The sequence below is a fragment of the Eumetopias jubatus genome, unplaced genomic scaffold, assembly GCF_037043125.1.
Source record: "Eumetopias jubatus isolate StellerSeaLion01/CBP00866 unplaced genomic scaffold, mEumJub1_p1.0 scaffold_14, whole genome shotgun sequence".
NCBI classification, from domain to species: Eukaryota; Metazoa; Chordata; class Mammalia; order Carnivora; family Otariidae; genus Eumetopias; species Eumetopias jubatus.
This window is the reverse complement of record NW_028274820.1, coordinates 4839729-4850475: the sequence shown is the minus strand read 5'-3', so window position 1 is coordinate 4850475 and position 10747 is coordinate 4839729. Positions and strand designations below refer to the sequence as shown.

The 10747-nt window shown below is 58.3% G+C and overlaps 1 protein-coding gene across 1 annotated transcript in view; it reads left to right on the top strand.

Annotated features, from left to right (window-relative positions):
* The first annotated feature begins 305 nt into the window (after positions 1-305).
* Positions 306-10747, top strand: part of GRB10 (growth factor receptor bound protein 10) — a 171694-nt gene continuing 161252 nt past the window's right edge. The window contains exon 1 of the mRNA XM_088018287.1: positions 306-358. The gene's annotated coding sequence lies outside the window, so the exon portion shown is untranslated. The remainder of the gene's footprint in view (positions 359-10747) is intronic.

Genomic DNA, 10747 nt, shown 5'->3' with positions numbered 1-10747 from the left:
GGCGGCGGCGGCGGCAGCGGCGGGAGGAGGAGCAGGAAAAGCGGCCGGGGGAGGAGGCGGAGGCGGCGGAGGCGGAGGCGGGCGGAGGCGGGCGGCGGCGGGCGGGGCCGCGCGAGTTTAAAGCCCAGCGAGGGGGTGGGGAGGCCGGGAGGAGGCAGGAAGGGACGCGAGCGGCGCGCCGGCGGCGGGCTCGGCTGGGAGGCCGCGGAGACCCGCGCGGAGCCCAAAGTTTGCGCGCAGCCCCTGGGCGGCGGCGCGCGGGTGCCGGGACCGCCCTGCGCGCCGCCCTCGCCCGCCCCGGCCGCGCCGAGGGTCGCCGGCGGCCACGCGGAGGCGGCCGGGAGCGGCGCCGCGGCAGGTACGGAGTTGGGCGGGGAGCGCGGCGGCAAGTTACTTTGTGGTCGGCGCGGCCGGGCCCGGCGGGCGGGCGGTCCCCGCGCCGTCATTGTCTGCGCGCGGGCCGGCCGGCCGGGGACGCCGGGCGCGGCGGGGGCGCGGCGGGCGGAAGGGCGTCGCCTCCGGGCCGGGGGCTGCGGCGGGGAGCGGGCGGTGGGCAGCGGGGAGCCGGCGGCGGGGGGCGGGCGCGGCGGGGAGCGGGCTGTGCGCGCGGCGCTCCGGGCCCGGGAGCCGAGGGGCCGGGCGGCGCCTTCCCGAGCCCTCGGGTCCGACGCCGGCCGCCCGCGGGCTGGGTCTGGGCCGGGGGGGTGGGGGGGGGGGCTGCGTGCGCCGGGCCCTCAGGGCCGAGGCCGCGCTCCCGGGGCTGCCCGGAGGGTGGGCTGCAGGCGCCCCTGCAGCCCCGGGTGCGCCCGCGCCCGGCGGCCGGGGTGGTGGGGCCGGGCTCTTTCCCAGCCGGAGCGCGGCCGCGCCGCGGAATCTTTTTTTTTTTTTTTGGTTCCCCTCGTGGCCCCGTTACCCGCCGCCGGGGCCTAACACCCAAGTTGTGGGCTCGCGGATCAGCCGCCCGCCAGCCGTGGAAATGTGATAAGAGCCAGACCGTTCGCAGAAGGAAATTTCTGATGCAACTCTCCGCCTTCCCTGGTCGCCTCTCCAAACGCCTGCCTTGCCGCTGCCCTCGAGCCTGTGCGTTATGGAAATTAGGGGTATTCTCGACTTTTGATTGTGTTCGCCTTTTCTTGGGATTGGAAGAAACGCCGACTTTGTGTCATTTGTGCTCTGACCCAAACGGTGGGTAGCCACAGGTGACTTTGACCCGGTCCTGGAACTCGGCGACGCATGAGAAAGAAGGCTTTCTTGCAAAGGTCGTAGCCACTTTCATTCAAGAGAGGTGCAAAGAAAAAGCCCAAACAAGTAGCGCTCGTGAGTAAATATGCATTATTGCACAACTTTCTCTGCGCTCCTGTTTACAAGGCCAGGCCCAGAACACTTTGTTTCCGAAAATGCTGATTCAGCCGTTTGCAGCCCCCGAGGTTCAGAAATGGTGCTCTATTTAACGTTTCGCTCAGTTTTACTAAGAACACATGTTGGTAGCGCAGCAACAGGCGTTGATTGGGGGTTTACGGCACAAAGCTGGTGATTTTTCGCCAGAGTGACCCAGCGTCCCCCTCTCTCTTTCCAAGAGGAGAAATAGGAAGAAGCTAGGTTTCTGTAGAGGTAGATGTTGTGACTTAACGGCAAAGGTGAGGTGTCTGGGGGGCGGGGGGGGGGCGGGGGGGGGCGGGTATGTTATTAAGGAGAACCTGAAATCAAATGTGTTTCCAGGAATGATTCTAAATGACTGTTTTTTTGTTTTTTTTCCTGTAAAAATCTGAACTCTAGGATTACTGCACATAATACTTGAGTTTTATTGGGAACACTTGAAAGAGAAGGGCCACACAGGCCAGTCCCCAGATTACAGGGAGGGAATGTGAGGACAGAGTTACACACCCCATAAGTGGCCTCTTGTAATTGAGAAGCCTAGCGCCCGATAGGCCTGTAACGTTTCACAGTGTAAGAGACTCGTTAGAAGCCTCCTTGTTTTCATCCTTGCTGCTGATCCCCGTTTTGCAGGTATGGAAACTGAGGCTGCTGACCCCGTTTTACAGGTATGGAAACTGAGGCTCAGGAGGTTAATTGGCGTGCTGGGGTCACATGGCCGGCAAATGATGGAGCTGTCTCCAGGACCTAAGCTTTGGATTATTATCATTATTATTATTATTTTTTAGTCCTGTGTATTTTATGCTTCTGCATGAGTCCATCTGCCTCTGAAAGGGAGAAGGGGCCCAGAGGAGGTTCCTCCTTCCAGCCACACATCTGGAGAAGTAGGAGGCTCTGTTACCTCAGGGGGCTCCCCACCTTCCAGATTTCTGTCCTGTCGCCAGACCTTCCACTTCTGTACATTTATTTTGGGAGGAAACTTTGGTGTCAAGAGTTCGGTAGGGCAAGTTCTGTTTACGGGAATTTAAACACTGTTTTAATAAAAGCTGTGCATCCCTAGAAGTCATCAGTTGCCCTTTCGCCTGTGGTCTGTACCACTTTTGGGGCAGCGTTGGGCTGGGCAGAATGCCTTTTTCCTTTGTGAGCTGGGAACCCAGAGCGGGGCGGGTTCATGCCAGCTCCTTGTCTAGGGGTTTATTGGTGGTGGCCGTCAGGATCGGAACCCAGGGCACCCCCAGTGACTGCCCCACTGGAGAGAGCCGAAGTCAGAATCTGAGAGTGAGCACAGAACTTGGATTTTGACGGGGTGGCTGGTCTGAGACTTTACAAGGTACAGAAATCAAACTCCAGCTTGAACAGAGGCAGCTTTTGTGCCTTGGGCTTTGCCTCAGAGCTGTAGAAGAAATTCTGGGTTGGTATATCTGATAAAACCAAATGCTTTGAAGGTGGCCTAATTTAAGGAACCTATTTTCTTGGAATTCTATCCGTCTCTGCAGGGGAAGAAAAACCCACACAGTGGTAGGATGTTTTTGAGCCAGGGTCAGAACTCAGAGCAGAGGGGTCTGTTCCATGCAGGGGGGAGGAAGCCGGTGCGTTTGCCGTGTGCGCAAAATCCCCGTCTGTTTCTCAGTCTGTTAAGCCAACGTGGAATTGCGTGCGTTCCTGGGGGAAAAAATACTTGCCTTGTCTTTGCACTTAAGTAACCAGTCGTGTTCAAAATTTAAATAAAACTTTTTCTGCTAGCGAACATTTTTTTTTTCTTTAACCTGTCTTTATTTTTTGCTCAACTATCGAATTATGAGAAATTATGGAAGGAATTAAGACAGTGGAGCGACTTGGTGGGCGAGGCTTGGCAGACAGGGCGCTTTGGGGATCTGGTAACCTACGTCCGAGGTCTGCACGCTAATGGGTGTGGAACGCATCTCATTCTTTCAGGCATTGGCGGGTGTCTGATCTGTGCTTGTATTTTAGCTGCAGGCTTCTGGGGAGCTGTGTGCTCCCCGCCTTCTCCCTCTGGCGGGGACACCTTTGCCTCCACTGCCCTTCCTGGCTTGGAGGAGCTTCTGAACTCCTCTCCGTGGAACGGGCTTTTGTCCCTGCTCCTGGGGGTCTCGGGGCTCTATTAATTGGAAGGAGATGAAAGAAGGGGAGCATAAAACTGCCAGCTCCTGGAAGGGCTGACCGCTCTTCCTTAATGATGGGAAGAGAAATGGTGTGACTGTCCTTTGAGATGGCAACCCAGAGAGCCCTGTCCCGGCGTGACGGAAGGGTGTTGCAGAGGCAGAACCCCGAGCGGTTCGGACTTTCTGCTTTTGGGGTCTCCCTTTTTGCTCGTGCCGTGGCGGAGATGGCCTTGACACTAAGAGGAGCCTCGCTGGCCCCATGTCCAGGTGGAAACAGGATGCCTGCCGGGTTCATCGCCACTGGGGAAACTAGAATATCATTCCTATTTTTCAGCCGTTGCATTCATATATGGACTTGACAGAGACCTTCCTTGATTGTTGAGATCCTCGATTTGAGGACTGGTTTGGGCCGGAGCTGCCAGAGTGGACGGTGTGTTTTGGCACCTCCTTTGGGAATGGGTGGTGGGGAGGAATCCCCTTCTGCTCTGTGCAGGGGAGTGGCCCGTGCTGACGTTTGCACGAGGACTGCTGCCCCAGTTTGACCCCGGGATCTCCTATTTCCTGGTGCTGCAAGCCTGCTGCGAGTCTGAGCAGGTTAACTAAGCTCATCGGTAAAACGAGAGCCAAAGGTATGTTTACCGCCAAGGGCTCTTGGAGTTGTGTGACCCTCTGCGTAGCGGGTGACACTCAGCGAGAGCTGGGACATGCCGCTTATGTGCACACTCAGCCTTGCCTTTGAGCAGCTTGTGTACTTGATGATCCTGCTTTCTATTAATCCGCAAGGTCTGCTCGAAGGAGGACTCCGCTTCTCATCCCTTTGCCTGCCGGTGCTTGGCGCGTGTTTGCTGCACCAAACCTTGTGGAACAGCGGCCCATAACCTGCTTTGAGCACCAGTCCCCCTAAGGATCCTTTTCTGGCCTGCCTGTAGCACGGCGGCTGGAGCTCCTCACTGGTGGGGTTCCAAGAGTACAGGTGGGTGGTGGAACGTAGATGTTACCTGGGGGCAAAGCATTTGACCCCGGTGATGGTGAATAGCAGGCATCCGCAGCTCATTCCCCGGGACCCAGAAGGAGAGAGGCGCAGACCGGGCAGGTGTGCAGGCTCAGCTGGGCTGCAGGGTCGAATGCAGGGAGACCCCTAACCTCAGGCACGCGGGGCCAGGTGGTATCTATTTTCAGGACCCCGAGGTTGGTTGGTGTCTGGAGTCTACAGGGACACCTAGCCCGGCTGGGGCAGAAATGAGCGTGGGCCCTTGGTCCTGCTGGGCTGACCGTGCCCTTGGAAAACAGCTCTGCACACTGCCCGAGGGCTGTGCCCGTGGGCGGCCCTGCATCTCCCTGAGTCCTGGCTGGGTTTCCGAGCCGGGTCACTGGGCCCGGGCACCAGCCGCTACAGTCTTGCCTCGTAATGTGGGCTTCAAAAGCACTTGGCTTGGAAAGAGCTTGATGTGTGCTGGCCCTCAACGTTGCATCATTATTGCCCTTTGGAGCAGACCTGGCAGCTGGGACCCTTCGGTGTCATTGTCACCACAAATAGACTGCAAGGTGACCGTGCTCTGTCTGGCCCCGTCTAGAGCTATCAGGTACACCACGCTGGGGGGCCCCTGAAAATACAGAACCATGTGTACCTTTTCTCTCGTCCTGTCACGGGGTCACCAGTGAGGACCTCCCGGGCTACTGACCACAAGTCGCCTGGATCCCTCCTGAGATGCTTCTCGGGGTGCAGAGACCCTGCGGGCGCTCACATCTCTGATGAGCTGGGCCTTTGGTTTCCTTCTTTATTCTCCTGCCTGTCATCCCTGGGAATGTCTTCTCCCCACCGTTTGTGAGTTGAGAACTCCCCTTGACGGACAAACTTAGATCAAGTAATAGTGGTCATTTTAGGAACGCCTGCGTCAGGAAGCTCATAGTGACCAGAAAGCTGCTACAAACCGAGGAACTTAAGTTAAGTTACGAAGTTTGTACGCTAGCCTCCTGCGGACAGGAGAGCTCCCTTGGTTGAAGGATGATACCTTGCTCCGAATCTGGGCTCCGGCTTGGAAATCTTGCCACCAGGTGGGAGGTAGAGCTGAGTGATGTGGAGGGCCGGCTCAGCGTCCCCTGTGGCCCAGCGCAGGCTGTGGTGTGTTCCCCAAGAACCTTCCGGCTGCTTTTCCTAGGATGCTGTCCTCTCTTCTCCAAAATTCTGTGGACCTCATGGAAACCCGGCTAGGATGTTTCTAGAGAAATACGAAGATGAGACTGCGGCCTACGTCTCCTCAGTAGTGTGTGGGAGCTTTGGAGGAAGGATTAGGCGGGACGGGGCTCCGTGCCCCCTGCTTGGACTGTCTCCACACCGCAAGCCTGGCCCTTCTGCCCACCCTGCGGCCTGCAGGGCTGTGGGGGGGGAGGGGGGCGCAGGCAGCTTCCCCGGGTAGGGCCCCATCCCCTGCTCTCCTGGCCTGCCCCCATATAAGCTTCCTCCACTTGCCGTGTCCCTGGCTTCCTAATCCCTCAGCACCCAGGACAGACCATTGTTAAATTTGGTTGGATTTTGTAGTTAGAATGATCTATGTGTATAAACAGCTCCTCAGAAGTAACCAGGCTTAGTTTTTCTCTGTACATATTTATCCATATTTCTAAGCAGATGTCTTCCATTGCTCACAGGATTCTTTGACTTCCCTGCTTGGAAGGTGCGGAGTCCCGTCCCCCATCTGTCCCATCTCTGCCCTGCCCTTGTACACCCTGTCTCCCCGCTGACTCTTCTGGCGAGGTGGGCTGGACCATGGCGCGCTGCTGATGCTCTGGGGGCTGAGCCGTGAGGTCTCTTGTCTCGCCCGACATTGTGCTTTTTCTGGGAGTGCTTTTGCGCTTGCTTGGTAGTTCGTGGACTTAGCACTCCCTGCCCTACGTGGACTCTTCCTTCCCCATCAACCTGGGGGTGCCCTTTGCCTTTCTCTAGGATCCCGTGACTCTCCTCGTTTCTTCCCACAGTAGCGTGGAGAGCATTCCATGCTAGCCTCCAAAAGTCAGGGGCCTGCCCGTTCTTGAGACCTCGTGTGTCTGGAAACATCCTTGTTCTCCTAGCAAAGATACGGGTGTCCAGCTGTAGACTCCTAAACTGACCGTTTTCCCTCAAAAATTTGAAGGATGCCACTGTCTTTAGGCGGGATGGGGTTGAGAAGGAACCTAATCTGATCCTTGATTCTTGGTATGAAATCTCAGTGTGTGTTTGTTTTTTTTTCTTTTTTCCCCTTTCTCTCTCTCTTTTTTTTTTTTCACGTCTAGAAGCTTCTGGGATTTTCTCTTTATCTTTGTTTGGAAATCCCTTGAAGAAGTGCCTTGTAGGGGGGTCTCCATCTATTGTGCGGGGTACGGCGAGGGTCCCTTAAAGCTGGAAACCCAGTTCCTTCGGGCATGGGACATGTTTTTGAATTAGTTCTTTAATTTCCTTTCTTCCGCCTTTCCCTTTCTCTCTTTCTACAGTGGCTTTTGTTTGTTAGGCTCTGGGACTGGTTCTCCAATTACTTCCGTCTCTTATTTTCTATGTGTTCTGTTGTTCGAAGTTGTGCGGTATGTCAGGCTGACTTTGAATCCTTTCTATCGGATTTTAAATTTGTTTTAATTTTTAATCCCCAAGGACCTCTACTCTGATTCTTTTCTTTCAGTAGACTTTGTTTTTCAGAGCAGTTTTTAGATTCACTGCAAAATTGAGCAGAAAACAGAGATTTCCTTTGTGCCCCTCCCTGCCACGGACGGCCGCCCCCCCCCCCCCAGTATCCCCAGCAGAGCGGGGCATTTGTCAGTGAAGCTACAGCGACACTCCAGCATCACCAACTGATTGTTTTAATCGCCTAACATTCTTGTTTCATAGATACGGTGTTTGTTAAATTTTTAGGAGAGTATATTCGTTTTTTTTTCTTTTTCCTATACAGTTTCTTTCTCAGATTTTTACATTATTGTTTTAAAACTTTTCTACACATCTTTGCCTGACTTAGGCAGAAAGCAGAGCCTGCGACAGGCGAGAGCTTACAGGTGTGTTTTGTTTGGCTCTGCAAGCCTGGGGAACCAGGGTGAGGATGGGAGGGGAGGCAGGAAGGAGAGCAGTGTGTGACGGGTGGCTTCAGATTGGCCCTGTCCCCCCGTAGTTCTGGGGCTGGGGTGGGCCGGAGAGGGATTCGTCTTCCATTCCGTGCCCCCCCCTCTGCCTGCCGGGCTGTGGGTGCGGGTGCGGGTCTGTGGGTGCTGGTGCAGGCCACGTGGGCAGGCCTTCCTCGTCCACGGGGTCTGTCGGGCCTGTGCCCTGGTGGTCGCACCGGCAGTGGCCAGACAGAGGCTGAGATGGGTGAGGCTGACAGGGTGGTGTCTGACCCAGTCTGCTTGGTACCCCCGTCTTTCGGGTTCAAGGCTTTGCTTAGAGGTCTGGGCCCTTCTCTGCCAGCCTGCTTTCAGAGGCATCCCTGAGGAGCTGACGGTGGGCCTCGGGAACCGCTGTCTGGCTGCGCCATTGTGTGGAGCGCCCCTGGTGCCCGCGGCTCGGGACCTTCTTCCTCGGCTGGCGAGACTGTGTGCAGAGAAGCCTCTTTATTGCCGACAAGGCGGGCTGCTGCAGGCTCCGGGAACGTTGGCAGTCCTGTGTCACCTGTCCCTGGCCCACCTGTGCCCAGTGCGGTGCCAGAGGCCCAGAGACCCGCCCGCTGCTTCTGGAAAGTAGCCCCGGTGTTTTGGTTTTGAGAGCAGGGCATTTGCCTGGCTGACAGCTTTGGGGGAGGACACGGCTCCAGCTGGTCCTTAGGCTGGAGTCAGTGCTCTTGTTTGGACCCTGCCCTTCCTGGGCTGCCAGAGGGAAATGGGGGTTCTCCTTCCTGACACTTGCGGGCCTGGCTGCGCGCCTGGCTGTTTCTCTGCTTTCTGGCCGGGCGCCTGGCTCTTTTGCATCTTGGATTCAGCTTCCCCTGCTCCACTGGCTTTCTGGCTTAAATGCCTTTTAAAAGATCGCCTTCCTGTGGTCCCAGCGCAGCTGAGTGTGTGTTCAGTGGGTCATTGGGCACAGGCCCGGCTTTTCTGGATCTGCCGCCGGGTGGTTTTACCTCTTGCTCTCCAGCACGCGCCTTTAACTGGGAGCACTGGTGTTTTTTACGGCAGAGGAGGGCCCTTCTGTCCTGTGCACTCCTCTTCCCCAGGAGGCTGCAGGGCCCGTGAGATCAGGCGGAGGAGTTCACGGTGGGGGTTGCGAGCAGAGGGCAGAGGGTGGATGGCACCCCTGTGCCTCCTTACCGCCTTCGACTGCAGAGGTGGGGTGGGGAGTCACCACTGAGAGCAGCAGGGCAGCCTCAAGTCTGGGAAGAAAGCGGAGTTCACCCCTGCCAATGACTTGCTCTGTGACCTGGGGCAAGTTCATCTGTCTGCACTTTGATTTCTTCTAGAATTTCAGGGCCGGACCCTGTGCCTCAGTTTACCCTGAAGCATCTCCACCGTGGGGGCACCCACTATGGGCTTGAACACTTGGGTGGCGTGCGCCTCACCTGCCAGCGCACAGCCCAGGCCATTCACGATCTGCCAGAACCCTGAGAAGGGCTCGCTGCCCATCGTTTTGGGTCGAACGCTCCGCTTTTGGTTGGCTTTCATGCGGTCGACTTTAAAAAAAATCCTGAGACCACAGGGTCCTGGTTGCCTTGGAGCCCCTCCCCGTGGGGTGAATATGTGCTGTGTCTTCACCGAGCCCTCTGGGAGTCAGAGGATCCAAGGCCGGCCGCTCCTTCCCGGGAGCTGCACTTGGTGCTTCTCCATTTGTCTGAACACAGCGCCCCGGTGGGCTCCCCAGCTCCCTGCTCCCTTTCCTAGGTGTGGGTGTGGTGGAGTGGCTCAGTGTCAGAGTCCGCTTCCAGGTGGTTCTTACTGCCCTCTGCAGCTCCCAGCTCTTCCTGCCATGTCCCCGGTAAACCGGAGGGTGGCGTGCTCACTGGCTCTATGGCCTGGTGTGGATTAACTTCTCTCCAGGCCGGTTCAGGGCCCGGTGCGCGTGCGCACGCGCACATCCGTATCCCGGGCCTAGCCCACAGCCCGCGCTCCGTGTGTATGGTCTGTTAGCTTTGTGCCTTTGGCTCAAGAGGTAGCATCTCCCTTCCTGCTGTTCTCGCACAGACGTTCTGCAGAGGGGTGGGAGTGATCCTGACAAACCAGACCCGGCTGTCCCTGGTGCTCACCGCCGCCCCCCACAGGTGGAACGAGCGGATGTGCTGTCACGTGTCTGACTTGGGGTGGGCCTGGGATTCCTCCAGCCCAGTCTCGCAGCATGGTCTCACCTTGCCGTGGTTGGCTTCCTTACTTCTCTCCATGTTAGAACACGTCAGGCTGTGTCTGTGGGTGCTAAGGACACCAGGACCTGGTGTTCTGCACAGAAGTTCCCTGGTGGGGACGTAGCTATGTGGCCTGTGCCCCAGCTGGTCTCCCACTCTGTGCGTTCTGCCCTGAGCCTTGTCTCCCGAGCTGTGCACTGTGCGGTCTGCGCCCTAGCCTGGTCTCCCATGCTGCATGCTGTGCGGCCTGCACCCCAGTCGGGCCGCGCCCCAGCCGGGTCTCCCACGCTGCGCGCTGTGCGGCCTGCGCCCCAGCCGGGTCTCCCACGCTGCGCGCTGTGCGGCCTGCGCCCCAGCCGGGTCTCCCACGCTGCGCGCTGTGCGGCCTGCGCCCCAGCCTGGTCTCCCACGCTGCATGCTGTGCGGCCTGCGCCCCAGTCGGGTCGCGCCCCAGCCGGGTCTCCCAGGCTGCGCACTGTGCGGCCTGCGCCCCAGCCGGGTCTCCCACGCTGCGCGCTGTGCGGCCTGCGCCCCAGCCGGGTCTCCCACGCTGCGCGCTGTGCGGCCTGCGCCCCAGGCGGGTCTCCCACGCTGCGCGCTGTGCGGCCTGCGCCCCAGCCGGGTCTCCCACGCTGCGCGCTGTGCAGCCTGCATCCCAGCCCCGGTTTCCCACGCTGTGCTCTTTGTGGCCTGCACCCCAGTCCCCACAGCCCGGTCTGCCATGCTGAGCGCTGTGCGGCCTGCGCCCTAGCCCCATCTCCCACTCTGCACGCAGCGACCCCGTGTGGTGGGTCTCGCGTAGCCAGTGCCTCACAATGGATGTGAATGCACTGGGGACCAGCCCTGCAGTGTGGCCCCGTGGTCCTCATCCGCATGCTGTTCGGGAAGGGCCAGTCCTGGGTGATCGGTAAAGGCGCTAGTGGTCAGCCGCTCGCTGGTCTTGCTGTGTGTTTTGGTGGCCCAGGGGCTCAA